Raw genomic sequence first — 26,839 nt, forward strand, 5'->3', positions numbered from 1 at the left:
TGGTTACTTTTCCCCTCCTCTCTGTCAAGCATAGAGGACTTTTTTCTCCAGTATTGACTGTGGCGACCTAATGGAGGGTTCCTGGAGGTAAACCCACAAAAATATGGGGGGCCCCCTTAGACTCAGCCTTTGGGAGATTTTAACTCTCGGGCTCATCCACAGTCAGCATCTAGCAGTTCTTTGAAGTTACCACGAGTGTGCTACGAGATTCATGGCTGGTGGCTTCTGCTTGCAGGTGGCTGTGACTGTCTGTAGCTCCCTGTCTCCACGCAGCCTCTGGCCTCTGTCTCTGGATTTACCAGGTCCCAGGCCTGTGCCAGGGCGGAGTCTGGCAGCAAAGATGTGGCCTCTGCTATGTGAGGAGCTCCCTATCCAGGGGGGCAGACATGCACAGCTCTGATGCACACTGTTTTGGGGAGAGAAGCAACTGGGATCGTACTGGTCCCCGGAGAAAGTGGGATCCCCTGGCCCAGGCACGGAGAACTGTTCCTTCAGTGTTTGTGGACCGACTGGGGGTTTGTGAATGCTGGCCCTGTGCCCAGCTCTGCCCAGAACACCCCTGAGCCAACTCTCGCAGAGGAGTCCGGACTCGACAGCCTGTGCCACAAGAGCCACCACCAGCTTCCTCCGTGCACCCCGTCCACTCGTGAAGATGTGGTCTTCCAGGCTTCTTTGCCCCCACCCAAACCAACAAAATGATGAAAACGCACAATTGGCCAAAATGCCCAAATCCATAACTCATTGTACATTCTCCCAAAGTTTACAAAAAAAAAAAAAAAAAGAAGATAAAGAAAAAAAGAGTCCCCTTAATCACCTTTCATATTTTCATTAACAACATCAAAGCGATTAGCTCTGGAAAAACCAGTCTGAATCATAGTCATCTCGGAAGAAGTGGATGAAGAACGCAAAGGAATTTGAATTTCAAAGCCAAGCCTTTATCTCTCATTAATGCTTTCTGCTGTGAGGGCTCCCCCAAGACCCAGCCGTGTCATCCATTAGGGGAGCTGGTGAATCTGTACAAACGTGGAATCTTTGCTCACTTTAAAGCGTTCGGTTCTGATGGTGTGGGTAGCCCCACTCCTAGCCCACGTGACCACCCCCACTTCCCACTCCAAGCCAGGGACTAGGGTGCAGAGAGCTGCTTGGCCTTCCTAAACGGCTGCCTTATTCTTATTTGTTTGGCAGAAGCTGTGAGGCACTTGTTGCATGCCGGACTCTGCTCTGAGCCCAGTGGGGTGCAAGGTCTGTAAGCTGGAACATGCCCTTAGGGAGCTCTCCGCCCAGTGGGGGCACACACCCAACCCCTCATGGGAAGGGTAAGCACAGACTCAAGTCATGTCACGAAGAGACACGGAGGACAGTGTCTCCCTGAAGCATCTGGGTTGAGGGTGGTGGTGGAGGTCCTGGCATGGAGGTACCAGCAGGTCTGCATTCTCCAGGGGACGGAACAGCATTGGGAGGGCAGAGCCACCTAAGGGCCGGGCCCGGTCCTGGCTGCCTGAAGTCACTGCACATCCTGGAGTCCATCAGAGCCATGTTGGGGCCTCCAGATGTCTGCAGGAACCTGGGGACACCAGGGGTGGACACACATAATTGGCCCATTTCCCCTAAAGTCAGCCACACCCAGATTAGAAAAGTAAAGCTCCTCTTCCCTTCCTCCTGGCTCTGGAGTGTTAGCCGTGTGTGTATTCTGGGTGCCAGGCACATACCTCTTCTGCCAGCACTGATGGGCTCCTGAAAGAGCCTGCCATCCTGCAGAGTGGGGCTGCTTACCAGGCATGAGCACCTTCTGTCATCATATGGAAAAGGGGAGAAAACTCAAGGGAAGGGGGGACAGAGCGGTCTCGCCAGGTGAGAGAGGCAGGTGAGGACACGAGGGGCATCCGCACTGAACTGGCCTTGTTGGCACCTAGTGGTGGCGGCGGCGGTGGGATCACTGATGGTGACTTGCTGTGTCCGGCTATGAATGAGGAGGTGTCCTGAAGTGTATCAGCAGCCCCTCTGGCATCAGGTTCCCCGCAGGGAGCCTGCTTCTCCCTCTGCCTGTATCTCTGCCTCTCTCTGTGTCTCTCATGAATAAATAAATCTTATAAAAAAAAAAAAAAAAAAGAAGCAGCAGCAGCAGCAGCCCCTCTGTGTCTAGTCAGGCCCTGGGGACAGGGACGGGAACACTTGAGGGGGAGGTTGGAGGGGATGCAGATGTAGAGTTTTCAAGTTCCAGAATAAAGTATTCGGACGTGTGCCGAGGCCATCATTCCTTAGAGCTGGTCCGAGATGGGCTGCGTCACAGTGGCCAAAGGAGCGTTGGCCCACAGGTGCCCCGGCCCCGCGTTGCTCGGAGCTCACAGCTGTAGGAAGTGTTAGAGAGTCAGGCGCGGGAGCTGCCGCTGTAGCAGGTGACCTCACACGGGGCCGTTGACCACGCAGTGCGAAGCTGGCCTGCCTGGCCTGGGGCAGCAGGGGTAGGCCTGCAGGTGTGGCTGGGGTCGCGCCAGCCTCGGTGACACATGGAGTTGGCCTGAGGAGCAGGCCCTGGGGGGGGGGGGGTGTTGGTGGTTGTGCAGCAGCAGACCTGCAGGGAGGGGTGTGGGGCTGCTCCTCATCCCCTCTGATGCACTGGCTCTGTGCACTGGTCTAGCCCCGCCCTCACCTGGCACAGGTGTGCCTTTGGCACTGCAGCATGGACCTGGGATTGCTGGAGTCTGTCCTGAAGAAACTGTGCAGAAAATGATTCCCCTGCCGTTCTCTGCAGAGCAGGGGGTATGGCCAGCCCAGCGAGAAGGGAGGGGGAAACACCACAGTCACATTGCCTATGGGCTTGGGCAGGGGAGGGTCAGGCCTTGCCTGCACGTTTGCCATCTCAGGATGTTTTGATCTTTCTGTAAGCGTGCATCCTGGGCTGGGAGGCAGGGATGTGTCCTCCTCGCTCTCTGATCAGCTAGCTGTGTGGCTTGGGCTGGCCGCGCAGCCTCTCTGGGCTCTGGTGTCCCCAAACACTGGGGCAGGGCTGTGATCCCTGGGCCTTTCCAGAGCTCACCTCCTGTGGTTTCACGAGAGGATGGTGCTGCCAGAGGGCACGAGGACAGCAGAGCAGTGACCCTGAAGGCTCTGCAGAGCACGCAGAGAAAGGAAGCAGGGTTTCAATCTCATTTCCTACAGCTTAGTAGCTGGATGTCCTTGGGCCGGTTACTTAACCTCTCTGTGCCTCCCATTTTCTCATCTGTAAAATGGGGACAGTAAATAACTCCCTGAGGCTGTGGCAAGGATCGAGGGAGACAGAAATTCTGTACTTGTGGCCGTGCCTCCAGAGCGAGTCCTGAGCAAATGTTTGACTTTATTCTTTTCAAGCATGAGCTGGGTTCTCAGCTGTTCACACCTAATCTGTTATCCTCAAGCAGCTCCATGTTTCCGTTGAACCCCGCGCCGTCCTCACCCGGCTCTCTGTGCCCTGCCCTGGCTCTGACCAGGGCCTCTGACCAGGAGCTGGCGCTGCAGGCAGTGGGGGAACGTGAGACGCAGGAAGCCCCGGTTGGTAGTCATTTGTGCCGCTGGCTGTGGGGTGTCATTTGTGATAGAAATGCCCTTTGTTTGTGGGGTCTCCTGCTTACTGACACGAGTGGGGCCCTGCAGCGCTGGTGCCACGTGCAGACAACGTCACTCGGACCCTGTGTCAGCTCCATGGAGCCAGGGGTGACTCTGGCTGTTGGAAGTGTCTGGGAGCTGAGCATCTCGCAGTGCTGGAGAGAAACAAAAATCACGACGATGGAAATATGTCGGAGGGACAGAGCACCCTGTCAGGCCTTGGAGCCACAGCTGGGACAGCTGGAGCCCCAAAACATAGTATTGGGTTATAATCCCGAGTATAAAGTTAAGCATCAGCCAGGCTATACGGATAGAAGTAAGCGACTGAATAACAAGGGCAACGAGATGCATCTCTGTCCAGAGGAGTTCCGAATAAAGGATGAGGCGAGCCCGCCCTGGAGGAGCTGGGGCAGGACCCCCTAGTGGGGCCGGGCACATGGACCCCCTTTCAGAAGGCAGTGTGGACGCCGCGGCCCTGAGACCGAGGTCACACAGCGGGGTCAGCCCGGCTGACAGCAGGTGCCCGAGCAGCGGGATCGGCGGGACAAGGAGAACACCCCACCTGCAGCCTTCCTCCCAGACCCGTGGCCCCAGGCCGCCGCCCCCCCGAGGAACGTCAGTTATGTCCCCCAGTCCCCCAGTTCCGTTCAGCAGCATCCTGTCTGTGCCCCTCAGAACTGTCGGGGTCGTCAGACACGGGGAGAGACCGAGACCCCCGAGACCCAACCCTGTGTAGGAGGGGCCTCAGGAGACGGGACAGGTGAGTGTCATGTGGGATCCTGGATGGGGTCCAGGTAAGAGGACGTGAGGTAAAGCCCAGGAGCTCTGGATAGAGCGCGAACCTCAGCTGACGGTAGCGTATCTGTAGTCCGTAGACCACGTACTGGGCCCCGGCGTGAGGCATCAGCAGCAGGGAACACCTGGCTAGGGGGGTCTGGGGGCTTCGTACTGTCTTGGCAACTCTTCTGTATGTTGGAAACTATTCTAAAATTAAAAGATTATTTTTTAAAATTGGGATTAAAGAGAGTGTTGGGGAGCCAGCTGTTTTGCTGCTCGGGTGGTGGCCCCAGCCCCCGTCCTGCTGGTCCCTGTCCGGCTGTGTCGATGGCTGGCCTGCCTGAGCAAGGGGACGCTCTCATTGTAGGGGACTCCGTGGCCAGAAAAGTTCCCGATTCAGCCTCACACGGCCCTCCACGTGGAAGCAGCAGGGGAATCGCATGTTCTCGGGAGCACAGTGGGATGTGGGGCCTTCTTGGGGTGAACACGGGGAACTGCATGAATGTCCTCGAGGGAAGTCTGGAGGGTCTGCTAAGGAGACTGTGGTCCTTCCTCGAGCACGAATCCAAGAAGGGTGCCCCTCCTGGGCCCTTGCAGCCCGCACCTTGCTGATTCCAAGTGGCCTCCGGTCATTTCTGTCAGCCTTTACACCCTCGCTGTGGTTACAGCAGGCGCGGACCCTGCGCTTCCCAGCCACCTCCTCTCCAGCACGTGGACAGGAGGCTACGGCCCAGGGAGGTTGGAGCGCCGGCCCGAGCTCACCCAGCAGAAGGCAGTGAGAGCAGGTCCGGGCCGCACCCTCCACGCTGAGGACCGTCCCCCTTCAGGCCCCGTGTTGGGCTCAAGTGTCCAGGATGTCTGGGAAGCAGGCCTTTTCCTTTTGGTCCGTTGGTGGCTCTGGACTTTATCCGCTCACCCGAATAAATAAATCGAGGAGACCTGTTTCTTGTCTGAAGTCACATTTGCTCCAGGCAAGAACTCTCCCCCCAAAGATCTCACTCTGGGAGGTATCTCCCTTTAAAATGTAGTTATTAATCACTGTGGCTGAAATTAGCATAATCTGTTCGTTTAAATGCAGAGCGCTGTGAGTGAGGGTCTCCTCTCAGTGGAGTGGGGGGCATTGTCTTACCGCTGGAAGTTGGGTGCAAAGGAACGGCCCAGGGGTCAGGCCTGAGCTCCAAGCGGGAGGGGCCGGGACCAGGGGTTTGGGGGCCCAGCTGGACCTGGGGGTGAGGTGGGCTGAGAAATGAGGGGGACTCCGGGGTGAACGGCATGGGCCCCCGTCCTCTGTCAGGGCTGGGGCTCTCAGTCAGAACCGTGGCTGCTCTGGCACGTGTGCTCCAGGGTCTGAGTTTCAAGGTCAGTAACCGTAAACGACTATGGAGGCAGAACAGAGGCCGGGACCCTGATCGGTGGTAGTAGTCACAAGCGTGTTGGCCTGTTGTCATTGGTCCCCTTGTGTGGATGGGAAGCCAGGCCTACAGGACCCCTTCCAGTGCATGCAGCTGGATGGGGCTGGGGTGCCGTCTGGCCCTGGAGCTGATGCCTTTCCAAAGAGTGACTACTACTTTTTTTTTTTTTAAGATTTTATTTATTTATTCATGAGAGAGGCAGAGACAGGCGGAGGGAGAAACAGGCTCCCCACTGAGCAGAGAGCCCGATGCAGGACTCAATCCCAGGACCCTGAGCCGAAGGCAGATGCTCAGCCACAGCCCCCCAGGTGCCCCTGCCCACCCAAATGTTAATCTCACCCAGAAAGGCCCTACCAGACGCACCCAGGACAATGCTGGCTGGCATGTCTGGGCACCCCGCATGCACCCCGTCAAGCTGTCACATAAGGTGACCCATCACCCAGGTCCCTGGGAGGCCAGAGCTTCAGAGGAGCCAGCAGCTCTGGGCGGTGCTAGCACACTCCCTAACCCAGGCCCAGAAGTGTGACAGCAGTGGCACCAGCCAGCAGAGGAAGGAGGGGGCAGGTACGGGAAGGCCTCGGGCCTGGAGACACATGAGGGCAGACACACGGTGTCACCAGAGCTGCATTGTGCCAGCGAGTGTCTCAGTTTTAAGGCAGTGAGGGTAAAAAAGATGTCTCGACATTATCTTTTAAAGCCGACGTATGACAGCGACCTTAGGTAACCACAGAGGGAAGGGGTGTCTCTGCGGGGCCGGGTTAACTGTAAATAAGTAGCAGGAAATGGAAAAACACATCTGGGAAGGGGGTTCCTCGGTTCAGCCCACGATGCACTGAGCATCCAGGTGGTTTTCTCCAGGCGGATGTTTATTTAGCATTTGCACTGTGCTGGGCCTTGTGCTCAGTGTTGGATGCACAGGGATGAACGAAGGCCCTAGAAACCCGGGTTTCAGTGAGAGAGAGGGTCGAAGTGTAGAGAATGGCGTGGAGCCGTGCCTGCAGAGGGGGAGTGTCCGCTGCCCTGCGTAGAGCCCTGCAGCCCCCAGCCCTCGGGTGCTCTGGGCTCTCCCTCTGCTCACCCTCCCGTCGCCTTCGCTCTGGTGTGGCCACGTCCCCGCGTGTCCTTCAACACGCCAGCCTCCCTTCCTCCCTCTGGTCTTCATGGAAGTGGTTGCCTCAGTGCCTTTTCCTCCCACCGCCCATCGCTGACCCACTTATTTGCAGTTCTCAGCTCCGCCTCCAAGACTCTGGCTCTCCCTGCCTGGGGAGGCCCTGGCTCCCCCACGTCGAAGCTGCTGCAGCGTCCCTGGCACGCATCCTCCCACCCCGGGCCGTGTCCTGCGTGAGGCCTCTTGCTACCTGGCCGCCGTCCCCACTGTGCTCCAGGCACCTGCAAGCCCTTCCCGGAGGGCTCAGGGGTGGTAGGGCCCACTGAGGCCACGGTTAGGAGAGGGGAGAGGGCTCGGGAGGGAGCAGAGGTGTGGAGAGGCCCAGGTAAGACGGGACCTGGACAGAACACGGTCAAATAGACACGAACGTTGTCCATTACTGAAGGGCACACGTTTCCAGCCCTCCGAGTTCTCGGCACCAGGGATCCTCACTGTGGCACGTGACCACGAAATTCCAGAACATGGGGCTTGAACCCAGGACAGCGCAGTCACGGAAAGGATCGGGAAGGCGAGAGCGGCCGTGGCCGCCAACCCAGAACTCTGCTGAAGACAGAGGGTCTGGCATGTTGCGTTTTTCAGTAAACTCCGGAGGTGAGGTCCTTTGCCAAAATAAAGGAATTAAACCCAGAAAAATGGGATCTGAGTGCAGGAGAGGCACTCAGTAGCCTTGAGAGAAACCCATTTAGCTTGGAGCAGGAGATGGACACTTCCAAGCCAAAAAAAAAAAAAAAGGAACTGACACCTGGTTGGTTGTGCAGAAAAAGAGGACTTCTAATTCAATCAGCCAATTCTGGAAAAAATTATCAAGTGGATCTTAGAAAACCAAGCCAATGAAAAGTTGGAGCAGAAAGAAAAAGCGCTTCTGTGGGAGACCTGACTATGGATGACGGAAGTGCATTATTGAAATACAACCAAAGTTAATTTGAAAACTGCCCTGGAGGAAGGAGAACCAGCCCTAATGCACGGACCTCTCGCTCCAGCCCTTCCACGGGACTAACCGCCAACTGGGTGACCCTGCTCTTGTATCTTCATAAATTTTTTCATTCACAGAATCAAGAGAAAGAAACTTTTTTTTAAAAGATTTTATTTATTTATTCATGAGAGACACAGAGAGGGGAGCAGAGACACAGGCCGAGGGAGAAGCAGGCTCCCTGCGTAGAGCCCATTGTGGGACTCGATCCCAGGACCCCGGGATCACGCCTTGAGCTGAAGGCAGACACTCAACTGTGAGCCACCAGGTGCCCCCAGGAAAGAAACTTTTCTCTTTTTTTTTTGGAAAGAAACTTTTCAAAGAGAGTTAATCTTTGTAAGGTACACAGTCCACTGCTTGAGCCATGAAAGGGCAGTGTCCTCAACCTGGTGTTGAGGAATGTGGTCCCTCCGCAGAAGGTCAAGGCCGGGCCAGGTGGTGGCCATGGCCAACAGGGAGCATCCTCAGTGGTGGGCGTGTTGGGTCCTATAGGGAGCCAGGTCAGAAGGTCATGGGCACGGGGTGGTGGTGATCTCGGAGGGGGGTGGGGCGTGCTCAGGTAGCCATGGCTGTGAGACCACCGTGAGAGCAGTGGCCCCTGGTGGAAGGAAGACATGGGGTGACACTCTTGAATGCCCCCAAGTGTGTGGGACGCTGCTGTCCCAGAGCCTTCCCCTGTCCCAGCTCTCAATGACACCTGGTGGGGAGATCAGGGGACCTGGAGGGACCACCCGCCCCTTCCCTCTGCCTGTTGCATTTCCAGAGGAGCAAAGTGCACCCCAGGAATGGGAACCACTGCCTGGGTGGGCACCGCCGTGGCCCTAGTGGTGGGGAAGCTCCCCACGGGCCCTGTGCTCCCCGAGCAGTCCCAGGAGGACCCCCGAGGTCTCCACCCCCTCACTCGTGGGGGCAGCGGCCGCCTCATGGAGAAAACCCAGCAATCCTGAGTGCCGTAATGTGTGATAAATCCCAATATTTCTGCCATTAAACAATAGCGTCACGAGGGACTGAATTGCCACCTGCAATGAGTAAATTAAATATTGACGATTTCATTGACTGTTAGATTTAATTTGGAGCCATCTTGCTGCGGCCGTAATGGGGCTGGAGATGACTTACTATTTAATCCTGGCTGTCATCCCCGTTAAGAGCTGAGTGATGAGGAAAAGATGTTCTCGTCCGGGTGAGCAAGTCCTGACTCTCAGGCCTCTGTCCTGTAAATCCGGAGCCCGCGTGGCGGGGGCTGCTCCCCCAGCGGCCTTAACCTCCTCCCCCAGGAAGGGGATTGGGAAACTCCATCTTCCTCCCAGGAGACCTCCCCTCACTTTGTTTCCCTGGCGGTGCTGGGGGGCAGCCTGGATCTCCCACCTGGGGAGACTGGGAGCCTGGGCTTCGTGCCCTCCAGGTGGGGTGAGATGCTCAGCCCCTCCCTTGGGGGCTGATGGCTGGGCTCTGCGGGGAGTGGGGGTGCCCTGGGGAGGGAGGAGATGCCCTGGGAGAGTGGGGGGTGCTCATCACCTAGCTATCAAATAACTGCACACACTTGGGTTGTTCTCCTCGGCTGCGATGATGACAAGTAGCTGCTGAGCCCTGACAGCACTTAGCCTGGGGCTTGTGAACCGAGACAAGCCCCGGTTCTAAGCGCTACTCCTGGATCAGTGCACTGAATGGCCACAACCGGTGACCTGTGAGCATCCTCATCGGTGACCTGTGAGCATCTTCATCGGCCAGATGAGGAACTGAAGGCTGCAGGGGTTCAGGGACCTCCCTGAGGTCAAGGTCACACCCCCAGGAGTGGTGAGCAGGATTCTGAGGCCATGACCAGTGCTCCTGACCCGGGACTGTGCCGCCGCCCTCTGCGCACCCCGGCCTGCCCGCCCCACGCACTGCTGTCCCCGCGGGCTCCCCAGCTCACCCCTCCTCGCCTTGGACTTGGCCTTTCCTTCTCCCTGTGGGGAGAGCCCTGTGCCATCTGTCCAGATCCGCGCCCTTGTTTGGACCTGGCTTTTGCAAAGAAGACGCTTACTTCTCTGTTACTCTGTGGACCCGCGTTGCCCAAGAGAGGCCAGATGGATGTTCTCAGAGAAGCAGGGTGAGATGGGGCGGAAAAGCGTAAAGTCGAGGCAGGACTTCATGCAGAAAAACGTCCCCCGTGGCTCAGGTTGGACGGGGTGGTGCAAGGCGGTCCTGGCCACAGAAGCGGTGCTGGGGAAAGGGCAGCGGGCGCCTGGTGCCACAGTGCTGCTTCCTCCGAGGTGGCCGTGTACTCCCAACACCTTCCCGATGTGGCTTTGGCACCCGGGCCAGAGAGGATTCAGCAAGGGGCTCAGGCAAAAGTCACCTTTGTCTCTGAGACAAAGATGTGTGGGCCCAGAGGAGGGAGGGAGCCGTGTGTCCCAGTGGCCGTGGATTCCTTCACGGGGCTGGAAAGTACTGAACAAGCACTGAGTGCTTGCAAAAGTATTTGCTGAGATTTGTGTGTGGGGTGGGGGAGGAACTGTAGTGGCTCAATGCACTCCGGGGGCCTCCCCCAGTCAGGAGCCCACTGCTCTGGGGTGTGACCCATACACATGGACCCCTTCGTGGGGGCCGAGGAGCACTGCAGTGGAGACTCCCCCAAGAGCTGGAGGACTCAAGCTGATCCCTAGGAGGAGCGAGGGCATGCAGGTGCAAGGAGGGAGGCTCGGGGGGGGGGGTGGCCCCGCTGATGGGAGAGGGGGCACCTTCAGAGTCTTGGTTCCACTCAGGGTTCAGAGCCCCCCCTTGGCTCCCCCACCACAGCAGAAGAGGAAACGCTCAGAGATGTTGGCTGTGTCAAAGTATCCACACCGGGGCTGGGATGATGTCACGAGCTGAGAGACTAACTAATGAATTAGAACAGGAAAAATAAAATGGAAGAGAACACAGGGAATGAGAAGTGATCACAGCCCGAAAGCCCTATGGAGCCTGTGACTGGTTGGATTTGCTCCACGAGAGTGGGGGACGATGCGGGGTTGAGGGGGTGCCCATGGGAGCTGCAAACACCTTCCGAGTGGTTGCAGGTTACATTTCCAGTTTGCTGTATACATGGGTTGAGCTTTTGCTCCAGACATAACAAGCTGGGAAGCCACACTCGAGACTAGCAAGTGCCTCCTGCCCCAGGGCGCAGGATCGGGTCCTCGAGAGCATCTCTGCCCTGGCCCGGGTCCTCGTGTCTTCGTGGAGGGTGGTGCAGTGGGGACCGTGGCTTCTGGCTCCAGTGAGCTCGGTGCAGGGAAGGGGCAGCTCACGGCTGAAGCCAGGCCTGGAACCTGGGCTTCTGGCGCCGAGCCCAGCCCACCCCCTGCCCTTCCCTGCCCAGCCTGCTGTGGAAGAAATGCCAGGGGCTCCGGAATGGGAGGTGCTAGGTCCGTAGCATTGAGCACCCACTGCTCAGCGTTTATGAGGGCTAAGGGCAGGGCGGGGGTCTCATGGGATGAACAAATGCATGACTTGGGCCAAAGGAGGGAAGGAGGGATCCCAGCAGAAGGCACAACGCAGGTGACTGAGGGAGCAGCATCTTTCCCATCTTGTTGCTGAGATGCAGAGTTCTGCTCCCCCTGGGACCATCAGCCCTCTATGGAGCCACCCCACCTGGTCCGTGCCTACTGCTGCTTGCTGAGGTTGAGATAAAGCAAGGACCAGTTACACACCCTCCCCATCCTGCCATCATTATTTGGAGGGAGAAAGTCAAGTGTTAGGAGATGAGGGGATCCCAGCATCCCCACCCCATGGATGCCTGTCCCCCCAACTCAAGCCCTCCCAGAGGCCCAGGGGCAGGGAGACAAGCCCCGGGCTGCTGGCCACTGTCCCAGGAACTGCCACATTCGCTCTCAAAGCAGTAAAGCTGGCCCCCCACTCGGGGGTGGGAGGGGCTCAGGGTCAAGGCTTGTGTCTGCCTGGGAAGCCCCAGAGCTCATGTCATCCGGCCAGAGTTAGGTTGCCCCATTTCACAGAGGACCTGGGGGGACCCAAGCAGGGGCACCAGGACCCTGGGTCAGAAACAGTATAAAGCAGGGGGGAGCCTGGCTGGCTCAGTCAGGAGAGCATGTCACTCTTGATCTCGGGGTCACAAGTTCAAACCCCATGCTGGGCATGGAGCCTACTTTTTAAAAAATTCTAAAATAATTTCCACGTGAACTAGAGCTTAATAAAACCCAATGTTTCTGCAGCACTCCACGTGCACGAGGGCTTTCCCCTCATTAGATTAGGTTAAGTGTCATCACCAGCATTTATAAGAAATTAAAACAGGGAGGCGGCTGGGATTAAGCACCTCCTAGACCTGCAGTCGGCCCCCCACCCAACAGCCTCCTGTGATCCTGCGAGTTCAGGATCTCCCTCCCCGGTTGACCGAGGAGGAAACTGAGGCTCCGGCGGGACGAGTGAGTGCCACACCAGAGCCCTGCTCTCTGCCTGGCCGCAGAGCCTGGACGCCGCCTTGCACCCGCTCCCTCCTTCCGTGTCCGTGGCTCTCTTTCTCGTTTTAGGGCCTGCCTGGGAAGTGGGCTGGGCGAGGGGTTTGTTGTTTCTGGCGTCACACGCTCACTCATCAGGAGCCGGGTCTCCCCTTGGGCCCTGAGGACGCTGTCCCCGAGCATGCATCCCCACCCGACAGCCCGATGCTCTGTGGCGCGGCTCTGGATGGCGGAGCCTGTGTGGGCCCGGCCAGCCCAGTGTGGTGTCTTATGTATCAGTTGGTGCATTTCCTTGGAGTCCCCGGCTTGTCCCTGTCCTGATGCTATTGACCCTGGTCGGGGTCTCTAAGTGACGGGGCAGGAGGTGGTTAGAGGCACCTGGCAGGTGGGCTGGAGGAGGGGCCCAGCCCCTCGGAGCTCATCTGCACACCGCCGAGCCGAAGGGAGATGCACACGGGACAGAGGCTTATTTCCTCCCTCATTTTCTCTTGAAGGGATGTGGTTTTCAGCTTCTACACAGCGCATTTGCTGTTAAAAGTTTTAACTGCTGGGGGCGCCTGGGGGGCTCAGTCAGTTGAGCGTCTGACTCTTGGTTTCAGCTCAGGTCATGATCCCAGAGTCCTGGGGTCAAGCCCCTGCGTCTGGGTCCCCCACTTGTTGGGAAGTCTGCTCTCCCTTTTCCCTCTGCTGCCCACCCCCCCGCCTGTGCTCTCTTGCTCTCTCTCGCCAAATAAATAAAAACATTTAAAAAAAAAAAAAAGGAAGAAAGAAAGAAAGAAAATTAAAAAACAAAGTTTCAACAGCCTAATTATGCAAGGGGATAGGTGGGAGCTGTGCGATGCTGCAGGAGGACAGCAGTCCCTCCACAATCTACAAGGCATCCCCCCAACCCATGCCCCACTTGAGTTTTACCAGTGGTGGTGATATAGTTCCCATTTCGCAGACTGGAAACTGAGGCTCGGGAGGCTGACTGACAAGCTGGGTGGAGCTGTTTCCTGACTCCAAGCCCAGTGCTCTTCTTCTCTCAGGTTCAAGTGCACCATCTTCTGGAGCTGCTGAGGCCAAAGGCCTGAAGACATTTCCTGGAGCACCTACTGTGCACTGGGCACTGAGGGTTTGCATCCACGTGAGACGGAGTTGGACCCTCAGGTGGTCAGACCCACCACGCTGGACCTTGGGGATTAGCCACTGCAGCCCCACTCCCATCGTGCAGATGGGGAAACTGAGGTCCAGCTGGGTCAGTGGGTTTGCTGGACCTGAACCAGAGCCTTATACGTCTGCCTGCTGGGTGTTCTCCGAAGCTGTACTGTAACTTCCCGGGAAGCGTGGGCGGCCCTGCCCTCAGCGTGGCTTCCCTGCTCGTCCTTTGGGTCTCAGCTCAGCAGCCAGGCCTTGATCCCAGCTGCACGAGCCCTGCTGTGACGCTGAGTCTTTGCCATGCATTCTTGGGGCTGTGTGCCTCCTAGAACAGTCTAGAGCATGCACAGTGTCCGTGGCCAGCCTCCCTGCTTCCCACCCGGCCCCCTCCACCTCCCAGCTTGGGCAGCTCATTTAAGTGGAATAAGGATGAGAACAGTAATCTCCTCATAGGCTTGTCCAGGGAATGAAATCAGCCATGGCTGTCAGGGCCCTAGGCCAGGGTGGCCAGTGTGCCTGGTGTCCTGGGGGCTGTTCTCTTGCCCCTGGGGTCTTTGTTTCGGGATACGGGGCCAAGGGTGCCCCCAGGGTCCATCTGCTGCCCATCAAATGGTGCCGGCACACGCTGCCTGGGGGCCTGACCCGTCGCCCGCCCCCACAGTCAGGTTTGGGATGATCCAGGCCCTTGATCATCGGCCTCTTTGATGAGTCCAGCTGGGAAAGGGGGGGCTGTGTCCTCAGGCATTGCTGGCACAAGCGCAGGTCCCGAGCCTCATGTCCGAGATCCTTCTGGCCCCAGGCTCTCTGTCCTCCCTAGCCCTCCCAGGGCATGCCCTCCGAGCCAGGCCTTCGTCCCTGCCGTGCCCTCGCTCCTGACCCAGCTGACTCCCCTCCCCTGGGAAGGTGACATGTTCCCTCTGTCCCCACACACTGAGGGCGGATGGGTCTGTACCCCACTGAACGGTGAATCCCTGGAGGACGGGAGCTGCCCTGATTCACCCCTTCTTCCCTGAGCCTAGAATAAAATGCAGACAGGGTGGGGAAGGGAGAGAGAGGGGACAGGGAGGCCGCTCCTGTGGGCAGGTGGGCTCCCCGCCCTGGTGCTGCTCTCACACCACCCTCGCTGTCAACACCAGCAGGTGTGTCTCTGACCCTCCGAAGCCCCTTGCCTGGCACACAGTAGGTGTGCAGGTGATTTTGTGAAGAAGGGGTGGAGGGACCCTGGGAGTCGGGTGAGCTCTCGTCCCCCTACTCCTGCCCTGTTAGGGTGAAAATGAGGCGTTCTCCACTTCAGTGGGATCTTTGGTTTTCTGGTCTTGCCACCCCTGTACCTGCTTATTGTCAGAATCAGAGGTGCAGGAGCAGGGCCTGAGTCGCAGAAGGACCACCTGACCCAGCCCCGGGCCTGCGGCGTGTCCGTGCCCAGCACCCCACAGCTCCTAGGAGGCCGGGGAGGGGCTGATAGCCAGGTGACCTCGGGCAAGTCACTCAAGCCTCTGAGCCTCGGTTTTCTTGCATGAAAGGAACAGTCCTTGTGAGCACTCGAGGTTCCTGAAGGATTGATGGAGTCCAGTGGGGGCTGCGTGACACACGGCAGGGGTTGGTGCGTAGCGGGAACGTTGTCATCATTTCGTGATCTCTCTACTTACCCAACAAATATTTGTCGAAACTTTACAACTTGAACAAGCTGGAATGTTCCGAAGTTGGTCGGTTAATTAAAATTAAATTCTACGAAATGACAGTAAGTTGGCCACCACCTGTGCTTCACAGGCCGGGTTGGCGTGCCCTCCCCACCCCCCCAGTACTTGTCCCTTCTGCCCATGGTGGCCCTTGAATCCACATCTGCCCCCAGCGCTGGAGGTGGTGGCGTTGGCCTGGCTGGAGCTAGCGAGCCAGGAGGTTGCGGGGGGAGACCGCAGTGATGGGGAGACCTGGGACCTTAAGGGAAGGAAGCCCCCATGGGTCTGCTGCTGCCACGGCTCACAGGGGTGGCGGGGCGGGGGGTCCAGGCTGCCCTGTGTCCCCTTAGTCCTGAGGCCGTGCGTGGGGGTCCATCAGCTCTTACCCTGGCCTCCTGCTCAACCATCTCCCTCCTTGAGCCCTACTTGGTCCTCATATCACTCTCAGCACTCGGGGGTCTCTGGCCAAGGGCGACCCTCCCTTTCCCCTGGGGGGCCCTCAGGACCGATGGGATGGGCTCCCTCTGGCCCCGCGCTGCATCCCTGTGACGGAAGGGTTTGTCCTCACCCCACCCCTAGAGCCGAGCCCTGGCTCCCAGCCTGGTCCACACCGTCTTCAGGCGGCCTCCTGGCCTCCTCCCTGCCCCTGCCGGTGGTCCTGCATCACTGGTGACCCGAAAACTTGAAATTAAAATATCCTCCCGTCCTGCCGGGCCTGCTGCTCAGCAGCCTCATTATCCTGGCTTGTTGACTGGGGACACGGCCTCTGAAGTCACAGAGCAGGCAGGCGGGGAGACCTGCCAATGCCCGAGGTTGGAGGTTAGAACCTTCCAGGTTAGAACCGGGGCCCCAGGCAGGTGCTGCAGGCTCTAGGCGCAGTTGGCACTGGGTTTCGGGTTTCAGGTGTGCAAATAGTTCAGTTGCCCGGAGGGGTAGGTGCAGGCCTGCCCAGCCCCAGCCCCCTTGCCGAGAGCAGCGGGGATGGCGTCCTCCTGAACGCTCCAAGCCGGGCGCGGTGCACGGTGTTTTTGGCACATCCACATTTTTCCTTACCTGTCCCCTTCACACGTGGGGAAACCGAGGCTCAGAAGGGCAGTGGCTTGCCTGCCATCCCGACCCTGTAACCCCGCTGTCAGTTTCTTGAGGACGGAGACCTCATCTTCGTATCTTTGTCCCTCCTGCCAACTCTGGGCTTGCTGGGTTTTAATGACTCATGTCACCCTCCTGCTGAACAACCAGAGCCCCAGCAGGTCCCCATGGCTTCTTGCTCACGTCACATGTTCCCCCCGACCCCCAGCCCTCCTCCCTGGCCTCCTGGCCTCCAGTTATAGGACCTGCGGCCCATCTTGCATCTCTCAGCTCCTCTGTGGTGGCCCCGCTCACATCTCCCCGAGTCTGTCGGCCTCCCCTCCAGCCTCCCCAGCCTTGGCCCCCCGCTGCCTCTCAGCCCGTCCCCTGTGGCACCATCATCTTCTGGTCTCCTGGGCATCCCTCCGTGTCCCCACCTCTGAAATGCTGCCCGGGCGTCTCCATCCCCGCCCCTCCCGCCCATCTGAGCCGCTCGGAGGTCTTGGGGAGACAGGACCCCAGCCTTGGTCAGTGCCCGCCCCGCGGTCTGCTTGCTGCAGGTGCCTCGTGCGCCCAGCGCGGAGCTGCAGTGGGTTCAGGGAAGCCTCCATCTCTGCAGCTTCGGGTGCTTCCCTGCTTATGGGAGACGCGGGATCAGAAGCCTTCAAAGCCCCGTCGGTAATCAGTGAGGCCCGTGGGCGCTTTATCTCCGTGAGTGGCCCACAGAGACCGACGCCCTCCAGCCTGTTCGCGATCCCGTCCTCGGGGCGCGGCTTCCTCCCTGGAGATGGCGCCGAGCTTCGTAGGCCCTCCCTGACCTAACTGCAAACATCCATTCCGGTCCAAACGCAGTGAGGTGGCTGTGAAGCCTCCAAAACAGGGGACGGGGCCCTGCACCCCAGCTGTGCCCTTTCTTGCCCACCAGGGGTTGGAGCTGCAGCCCTTCCGTGTTGTAGACGGATGGTTTTTCCCTTTGAAATACAATTTACACGAGACACCTGGGTGGCTCAGTGGTTGAGCATCTGCCTTCGGCTCAGGGCGTGATCCCGGGGTCCTGGGATCGAGTCCCACATCAGGCTCCCTGCATGGAGTCTGCTTCTCCCTCTGCCTGTGTCTCTGCCTCTCTCTCCATGTCTTGAATAAATAAATAAAATCTTAGAAAAAGAAATAGCAATTTATGTACATTGAAATTCAGATCTTAGTTGTCCTGTGTGACGAGTTCTGACATCGTGTACCTCCGTGTAACTCAGACCCCATCACGATACAGAGCACTCCCAGCGCCTGGGAACGGTCCCTCGGGCACCTGTCCAATGAGTCCCCCCACCCCAGGCAGCCCCTCTTCTGACGGCATCTACCAGCTGCCCAGCATCTGTCTGTTCAGCGAGTGGCCCTCCTGTCCTGCCGTGATCGTTCAGCACTGCTTCGGAGGCTCCTCCTCGCTGCAGGTGCACCTGCCATTCACCCCCGTTCACCCACCATCCCCTAGGCCTGGATGTGCCACCACCTGTTTGCCCACTCACCAGTTGGTGGACATTTGTGTGCACGTCGTTTTGAGGACACGTTTTCATTTCTCGTGTCTGTACCCAGGAGGGAAGCTGCCGGCAGGTAGGGTCCAGGTGTGTGTTTAGTTTTGTAAGAAATCACTGAACTCACTCCCAGGGGGTCACCCCGTCTCGCACTCCCCAGCAGCCTGTGAGAGCGAGCCCCGGCTGCTCTGGGTGTCGGCGTCCCAGTCCTTGGCAGCCTCGTGCCTCTGGCACCTGCACTCAGACCCAAGTGTGCACTGCCCACCCCAAGTGTGGATGTTCCCCTCGCTGCGCATCCTTCCTCTCAGGAACTTGGGCTTTCAAGGTTTTCTCGCATCCATCGCTTGTGTCTAGCCCCATAGAAAAGGATGGTTTTGATTCTGAGGGTGTCTTCTTGTTACCATGGAACACAAGGTCATTCCTCCTCTTGCTTCCTTGTTAGGAGTGGACGTCCACGGGTTTTGTCTTGAGCTTGCAGCATCCCTTGAACAGCTCTATCCAGTACAAGTATAATGGGAGCCACGTGTGGGATTGCACATCATCTGGGAGCCTAGTAACCGGGATATCCAGAACATTATCACTATGACACATAACTGATTTTTTTCAAATAACAGTGAGACCTTTTACCTTTGTCATATGAAGCCTTCAAAATGCCGTGCATGTCTTACACTGACAGCAAATCGCAGGTGGCACCAGCCACGTTTCACGTGCTTGCCAGCAACAGGTGGCTGGTGGTCCAGACCTCAGAGGTGGCTTTGGAGCTGTGGAGAGCTGAGTCGAGGTCCCAGCTCTGCCTCACTGTGTGATTCAAACAAGTCTCTCTGCCTCTCTGTGCCTTGGTTTCCTCATCTGTGAAATGGGACTCCTCTGTAGATTGTGGTGGACAGGATGGTGCCCGTGGAGTTTCTCCTTGAAGTTGCTCTTCTGTTGGGTCTTACTTGGTGGCAGGATGTCTCAGGGACCTGGGGTGGAAGGGTTGTGGGGGGAGAAGGGACCATCTAAGTATTGAGAAGTGGGGGGATCCCTGGGTGGCGCAGCGGTTTGGCGCCTGCCTTTGGCCCAGGGCGCGATCCTGGAGAACCAGGATCGAATCCCACGTCGGGCTCCCGGTGCATGGAGCCTGCTTCTCCCTCTGCCTATGTCTCTGCCTCTCTCTCTCTCTTTCTCTCTCTCTCTCTGTGACTATCATAAATAAATAAAAATTAAAAAAAAATAAAGAACATAGTTGTAAATTAAAAAAAAAAAAAGAGAGAGAAGTGGGGTGTCGTGGCCTGGAGCGTGGTTGGCACAGCAGAGGCCTCTGGGGGAAGCAGCCTTGTACCGGGTTGGGGCTGCTAGCACCTTCCCTGTCCCTGAAATGCGGCTATGCCCCTGCCCCTGGCCGGGAGGGCCACCGCCAGGAGGAGCCCCCCAGGGGCACGTGGGGTGAGGGTGACGACGCAGGCCACCGCTGTCCCGGGAGTGACTTTTGCTGGAGCATCCCAGTAGCGAAAACAGCACGTTCTTGACTCCTGACAGGTGGTCTCCACTATACTTAGCCTATTTACCCCCTCTGTTAGCTCATTTAAAACTCAAAATCTGGGATCCCTGGGTGGCGCAGCGGTTTGGCGCCTGCCTTTGGCCCAGGGCGTGATCCTGGAGACCCGGGATCGAATCCCACGTCGGGCTCCCGGTGCATGGAGCCTGCTTCTCCCTCTGCCTGTGTCTCTGCCTCTCTCTCTCTCTGTGTGTGACTATCATAAATAAATAAAAATTAAAAAAAAAATAAAAAAATAAAATAAAACTCAAAATCTAAAAACTTATTTTCAGCACATTATTCGTTTTCTGGTCAGAAGTGCTGTTTCTTCTACAAATAGCCCAGCAGAGAGAACAGAATGTTGAGTGTCTCCGAGGGCCGTGGGTCACGGGCACCCCGTCACCACACGCAGCACGGCGTGTCACTGGGTCCAGCTCAGGGCAGGCCCTGCTGAGGCCTGGGCATCCTCGACGGGGGGGACGGGGCAGGACCACTCCTTCTAGAGCCGAGCATCTTGTTCCTAATCTCACCCATCCTTCGCCACCCCCTGCAGCCGATCTCAGCATCCGCCTTTGGTAGAGAGTCTGAGGCTTGGAGTGGTTGGGCCTCAGCAAAGTCACAGCTGCCCGAGGCCTTGTTGTCCTCGGTGTAGCTCCCATGTTTTGGGGGATCCTAGGCTCCAGGTATGTGTCACCTGCTTCTCTTTGGACTGTCCGAGCAGACCTTTGTGGACCAGTTAGGCGTCCCCGTTTTACAAACGAGAAAACTCGAGGCCCAGGGAGTTGTGTGAGTTTGTGTGCATTGTGCAGGGGGTTACAGCCTATCGGTGGCAGCGCTGGGACTCGAGTCCGGTCTCTGGGTTGCTTTCCTGCAGCTCCTGGCGTGGCACCTGGGAGTGTGGCGGGAAGGGGGGCAGGAGCGACAGTGGGACCAGCCACCATGACTCCTTGCAGCCGTCACTGGCGGCTTCCGTGTGTGGACATCTGGTCGGCGTGGCAGTCTTGGATGCTCTGCTTTTGACCTGACGAAGAGTAGACATTGTGTTGTTGTGTTGAGTGTGTGTTTAATAACCAGGCAGGGAGGTTTCCAAGGCCCAGGAACTTGCCCAAGAAGAGCGGACACCGCCCTCACCTCCACGGCGTCTGGCCGCGTGCTTCCAGGCTGTGTTCTCCGCGGGACTCACGAGGCAAGGATGACAGCCGGGGTGGCAGCGTGAGCCGGCCCAGTGGTGATGCTCCAGGGCCCTCTGCTTTTTCCGCCTTGGAAGAGCGGCCCCAGGAGAGGACTCTGGTCCCCTGGCTCATGTGCCCGCCGTCCTGGCCACTGGTAAGTCCCAGACAACCCAGTGCTGTGATGGGCAGGTGGAGTCAGGTGTCCCAGCCCCGCACCCCCACACCCCGGTGAGTTCATAGGGATCCAGGTGAGCTTCATGGACTGTGCGTAGCGTCCTCACCCGCTCTTGTTGAGTGGGGTTGAAGCAGGGCTGGCGTGGGAGCCGGGAAGGGCGTTCTAGGTAGTGGGCACGGGGCGTGCGTGCGCGCCAGCACATGTGCACGCGGAGGCTGGAAGCCTGAAGAGAGCGTCCCCGAGTCTGCTGGCCCAGCTCATCACCGTGTTTGTATGGAATGGGCCAGGGGGCGGGGGGACTTGTATCCTGGGGGACACTGGCGGAGCCTGGTCCAGAAGGGGTGTGCGTTTCAGAGGAAAGGGCCCCCCAAAGTCTGCCCAGCTGTCCACCCAGGGTTGACGGGGGGAGCCGCGCTAGGAAGCTCATGGACAAGAACTCTTCTCCTGGCACAGCGTCGCGTTCCCGGCCTCAGCTTTCCTCTCTGTAAAACGGGCAGCCGTCGGTTTCTCGCGGAGCGGTGGGAGGATCAGCTGAGGTGGTGTGGGGCCCGGCAGGCGGTGGGCCAGCCGTAAACCCGCCGCCCCTTCCAGTCTCGTTGGGCTGGCACCGGAGTCAGGCTGCTTGTACAGACTGGACGTGTTTGCCCTTGGCTCCCTTCTCTGGCCGTCGGCGTCATCTTTGCCTGGGCTCCGTTTCCCTGCTTGCACCGTGGGAAGCGTAGTGAGGTGCTACGAGGTGACGCCCACCGAACGTTGACTTAAGACACTCAGCAACTCTTGGTCTGTGTTCTTTTAATTTGCTTTTCAAGGTTTTATTTATGTATTTCGAGAGACAGAGAATGAGCACCAGCAGGGGGAAGGGCAGAGGGAGAGGGAGAGCATTCCAAGCAGGTTCCGTGCTCAGTGTGGAGCCCCACACGGTGCTCGATCTCATGACCCTGAGATCGTGACCGGAGCTAGAATCAGGTCACACGAATCGCTTACCCGACGGTGCCACCCAGCAGCCCTTGCTGGTTCGTGTTCTCATGAAGAGCCTCTCTCCTGAGGCATCTGCCCCCGTGACGTCTCAAAGCCGCTGCCAGGCCCCCATCCTGTGGGGTATAAAGGTTAGCCTGGACGTCCATGTGGCACAGAAGTGCTCCCGAGATGGCCTTGGCCCCTTCCTGTCGCCTGCAGAGTCGAAGGGGATGCTAGTGCTCCTGAGAAATGTCCTGTGGGCTGAACAGAACCTGGAGGGAGTAGTGCAGAGGGCCTGTGTCCCCAGCAAGCTTGCGTGGCCCTGTGCCTGTGCCCCCGGACAAACCTGCCCCCGTCCCCTAGCCGATGGGTCATCCTGGGCAGGTGGGGAGGTAGGGAGGTGGGGAGGCCAGAGCTGGGTTCTGGGTGGGCTTTAGTGCACCCCGGCACGGCATGCTGCAGCCAGCCTCCCTCTTGTGCACTCGCCCTTCCCTGAGGCAGGGCTCCGCAAGGTGGGGTGCTCCCCGGACGTGACCTGGGTGGGTGAGCCCGCTCGGCCTACAGTGGGTCTGGCATCCGGAAACCAGTCAGGGAAGGAATGGGGATCAGACGGGTGGGGGGTTCTTTCCTGCAAAACGAGCCTGTTGGCTCATGCCTTGAGACGCAGCTGCGGGGCCCATCACCACACCTGGCACCTGGAATGCTCCGTGGCCAGGCTGTCACTGCTCCCACCACACTCCCTCCCCGAGGCCTGGCTCATTGGTGTCAAGGTCAGAAGATACCTTCTGGTGGTCGGCCTGCCCGTCTCCTCTAGATGCTGGTGAGCCCCTCATAGAGATGGGGAAACTGAGTCAGGACATGAGGCAGTGGTCTTGGGCCACTCTGAGGTGGAGGCAGCACCAGGACTGTTTCCATTTGGCATGAGAGATCCCTGGAGTCCCTCCCCTCCTGCCACACGGGGCCATGTGCAGAAGAGTGACACCTAGTGTGACCCCACCATGGCCATCACCTCACAGGTCCTGAAGTGCTGCCACCAGGTGTCACGGTTCCTCTCTGCCCCGCTCTGGATAGGCTGGTGTCGGGATGTACCTGAGGGGGGAAGGGGTTTGGTTCGTGCCTTTATTAGCGCCTCCTGTATGCCAGGCACCGTGTTTTTTGTTCAGTCCCCAGCATGTCTGAGATGGCCAAGCTGGCGTGGGTGATGCTGAGCCCCTCTGTGTGTCCTCCCTCCCTCCCCACAGCCTGGTCTCATCCTGTGGGATGGGGTTGGGAGGAAGAGAGGGATGGGTGGGGGCAGGGTGGTGGGAGGACTGTGAACTTGAAGCCTGAGGGCCAGGGCCCCCTCCCGACCATCTCTCACCAACCGCCACCTGGGGTAGGTCACTTCTCCCCGCTACGTCCTCATCATCCAAGCATCCCTCGGGGTCCTGATAACTCATCTCCCGGAGTTGTGGACACCAGCTAGCGACAGAGGGGCTTCATCACCATCAAACCACACCCCCACGCCCTTCCCTGTTGGCGGGAACCTCACATCCTCCTCCGCCTGTGCTGACTCGGTGGGTGCCGAGTGGGGGGCCAGCGGGGGCAGGCTCACCAGCCAGCGCCTCCAGGTCTGCATTCACATCCTGGCCCAGCACCCGCTGAGAGCCCGTACCCCCGCAGACTGGGTGGGAACCTTGCCTTGCTTGCATCAGTCCACACGGGGTGCTGCTCCCCGAGTGAGAACCCTCGGGGCAATGTGTGGCCCTCCTGTGGGGGGCGCTCAGGAGCCCCTGGGCTGCTGAAAGGTTCTGTATCTTGGTCTGGGTGGTGGTTACTTGGGTGTAGACGTTTGTCCCCACCCATCGAGTTGCAGGCTGAGCTCCGCACCATTCGCTGTAAGCAGTTGGTGTCTCTGTTTCACACGGTGGTCCCCCCCCACCCTTCAGGAAGCCAGGGGTGTCTGGTCACTGCCCGCGGGAGCCTCACTCCAAGAGAGAGAGAGGAGTGCTTCCCGGGGCTCCGTGCAGAGGTGCGGCCCTAAATTATATTCCAGGGCATCGGGGTTGGCAGGGTGGTGAGGCCGAGGCCAGTGGGAGCGCACGTCCGCGGATCACATGTGGAAATCAGATTTCCTGACCAGCTGCTGCGTTTCCCGGGGTCTGAGCCGTTGGAAGTACTCCCGTGGATCGGGTTCCGAGGTCGCTGTGATCTGTTTGTAGACGTGCGCTTGGCGGCGGCCTCGGGATCCGGGGGCCCAGGTAGCTGCTCTGGGGCCTCCTGCCCAGGAGCACACACAGGTGCTCCACATCCCCGATAGCGGGGGGCCTGTGGCGAGGGGACAGGGACAGGTGGTCTGTGAGGACCAAGGCCCGGGGCCCCCGTGCGCCTCTCCTGACGGCCGTGGAGACGAGCCCCCCCCCCCTTCCCTCCTGCACGTTCTGGGTCACAGCAGGGTCCGGGGGACTGAGGACAAGGAAGGGACAGGAGCCCCAGGCTCTCCCTGCGGGTGTGAGGCTCCAGCCGCTGTCCCTGGGGCCTCTGTGCCACAGGCCTATCCGGCTCTGTCCGATTGCGAGGCCACATCTTCACGGGGGCCACACTCCTCCCCGAGGGGACCCCCCCCAGAGGGGGCCGGCAGGCCTTCTAGCCAGCGGCTACCATCTCAGGGAGCAGGGCCATCTGGCGGGCCAGGTGAGCAGGGGGGCCCGGGGCGGGGTCCTGGGCTCGGGTCCTGGCTGGCTTCTGTCCTTTTGAGCGTGTTCCCTGAAATGGCACTTCTGTCCCAGTTTTGTTGATGTGATGCAGCTGCTGTAGCTGGTGTCACGGACACCCAGAAGCACAGCACAGGCGCGGCGGCCTGGGGGGCCGCCAGCTGTGGGGAGGTTGCCAGCAGGCCCCACCCCCACCCCCACCTGTGGTTGCCAGGGACTGGAGGCTGCTTTTTTTTTTTGACTCACCCTCAAGATCACAGCCCCCAGTCCTCAGTCCACGATGCCATTTAGAGTATTTCCTACTAAATAGCATAAAATTACACCCTTTCAAGTTAATGAAACCACTTTGCAACACGGGCTGCTGAGAGGGGTTTCTAAATGTCAGTGCAGAGTAGCCACTTGAGTTTTCTGGGCCTTTTTGATTAAGAACGACCTCCCCCAGAAGGACCTCTGCATTGGTTAAGTGGCCCTGGGCAGCCTGCCTCGGCCGGCCCGCTCGGTCAGGGTCACCGGGACCCAGGCAGGCAGGAGCTGGACGGTTTCCCCCGCGGCGCACTCAGGAAGGGGTTTGCTCGGAGGCGCAGTGTGTGCAGCGTCCCCGGGTCTGAGCTGCAGAAAACTCCCGGTGGGGTTTGGAGAAGCTAGTTTCAGAAAAGTGGGCTTGTTTTTAAAAACCCAGTGTCACAGTCTCCTGCGAGCCCCCGTGGGCTCCCGTCTCCCCGGAGCTGCTACACACCCACCTGGGGACCCGCCACTGCCTGGGCCCCAGGAGACACAGGGTGCCCAGGGCAGCGTCGGCAGGTGTGGGTGTCCCTGGGCAAGAGCCTCACAACACGGCCAGTCCTGGGGGCAGGTCTAAACGGGCCTCCGCACCACTGGGGGCTGCTCGGAAGCTCCGCCCCTTGAGGGACGCGCCAGCCCCCAGTCCGTCAAGTCACAAGAGGTGAGACCCACCTACCTACAGCCTCCTGTCTGCCCCAGAGGGCTCCCCCATGGCTCACTGTCCACACCTTACCTACCGCCTGGCCTCCCCTTCCTGCCCTGGCTATACCATCCAGGAGCCTACAATAACTCATGGCTCCCCCTCACCCCCAGGGATGGCCAAGCTCCTGGGTGTGGCATTCAAGACCCTGCCTGGCCCTCCACTGCTCCTTCACTGCCCACCTTTGGCTTTACGGTCCAGCCCCCAGTGCTTAGAGCCCCTCCATGTCCCTGCTACTGGTGCCCTGCTCCTCCCACCACCCACCTGTCCCTCCAAATCACCGTGCACTTACCTGGCCACCCACTTGAACATTCTGGTCCATCCTTCAGGGCCCAACTCAGATACCACCTCCTCCAGGAAGGCTTCCCTCTTCCCCTCTGTACAGACCCCTCTCTGCCTCCTTTTATGCTTATTTTTAAATTACAGATATGCAAAGGGTTTTATAATGAGTCTCCGTATGCCCTCTGCCGAAATGAATAAATGGGCATTTTTATTTTTTTTTGTTTTTTGTTTTTTTTAAATGGGCATTTTTAAAGACTTTATTCATTTATTCACGAGAGACACAGAGAGAGAGAGAGACAGAGACACGGGCAGAGGGAGAAGCAGGCTCCATGCAGGGGGCCTGACACGGAACTCGATCCCAGGACCCCCGGGTTCTACGCTGAGCCGACGGCAGATGCTCAACCACTGAGCCCCCCAGGGGCCCCATAAATGGACCTTTTATCCCATGGCTCTGATCGTTTTGTGAAGAGGTGAAACCTGCGGAGGAAGGAGGGTCCTGCACACCCCCTCTCCTCTCCCTGCCCCCCCCCCCAGGGCAGCCACAGTCATGGATCGGTTTTGCGTGTTTCCTGTACATCAGCGAACCACGCCGTAGTGTGGTGCTTGCTAGGTGTGAATGGTACCGGGTGGCGTGAAGCACCGGTGGGTGTCACCCAGGGGCGTGTCCCCAGGCCCTGTGCCAACTCGTGTACGTCTGGCTGCTGGGAGCTGGAGAACGTTCTCCATCGCAAGGACATTACAGCTGACCCGTCCCCTGCCCATGGACAGTCCGATTTCCCCGAGGCAGGTGGTGGTGTGCACCCGCTCCCAGCTGTGTCCCCGGCACGAGGCACGCGTGGCCCCGGGGCGTGTGTCCAGAAGGGGCCCTGCAGACCTGGGCATGCGTGTCTTTGCCTCATCAGACAACCCCATTGCCATCGTCTGCACGCTGGCCTCTCCCTCTCTTCCGTGTCCCAAGCTGCCCTGGTCCTGGACGCATGTTTGTGAGCGGAGGAGCCCACACCCCTGCAGCCCTGGGCCGGGTGCCTCCACCCTCCCCTCTGGTCCTTGGAACAGGGAGGGTGGGTATGGCTCTACCTGCTTCAGACACAGGAGGTGAGAAGAACGCTTGGCCTGACCCCAGCCTGCAGGGGAGCGAGCTGCCCACGCAGGGTGGCTGGCCCCAGCTGTGACCCTTGCTCTGGGGTGGGTGCCCGGTCACAGGTGTCGACACTGGCGACACGGTCTGAGAGGAGCAGGGACTCCCAGGTCAGGGCAGCAGAAACACGGGGATGTTCACACAAACCTCAAGGGGCCCCTGACAGTGACGTGTG

At 58.9% G+C, this 26,839-nt stretch overlaps 1 protein-coding gene across 3 annotated transcripts in view; it reads left to right on the forward strand.

The window, feature by feature from the left end:
• The window catches only part of PHF21B (PHD finger protein 21B), an 84,292-nt gene that overhangs the window by 29,317 nt on the left and 28,136 nt on the right, over positions 1-26,839 (forward strand). The gene's annotated exons all lie outside the window — the stretch shown is intronic.

Source organism: Canis lupus, chromosome 10, assembly GCF_003254725.2.
Source record: "Canis lupus dingo isolate Sandy chromosome 10, ASM325472v2, whole genome shotgun sequence".
NCBI lineage: Eukaryota > Metazoa > Chordata > Mammalia > Carnivora > Canidae > Canis > Canis lupus.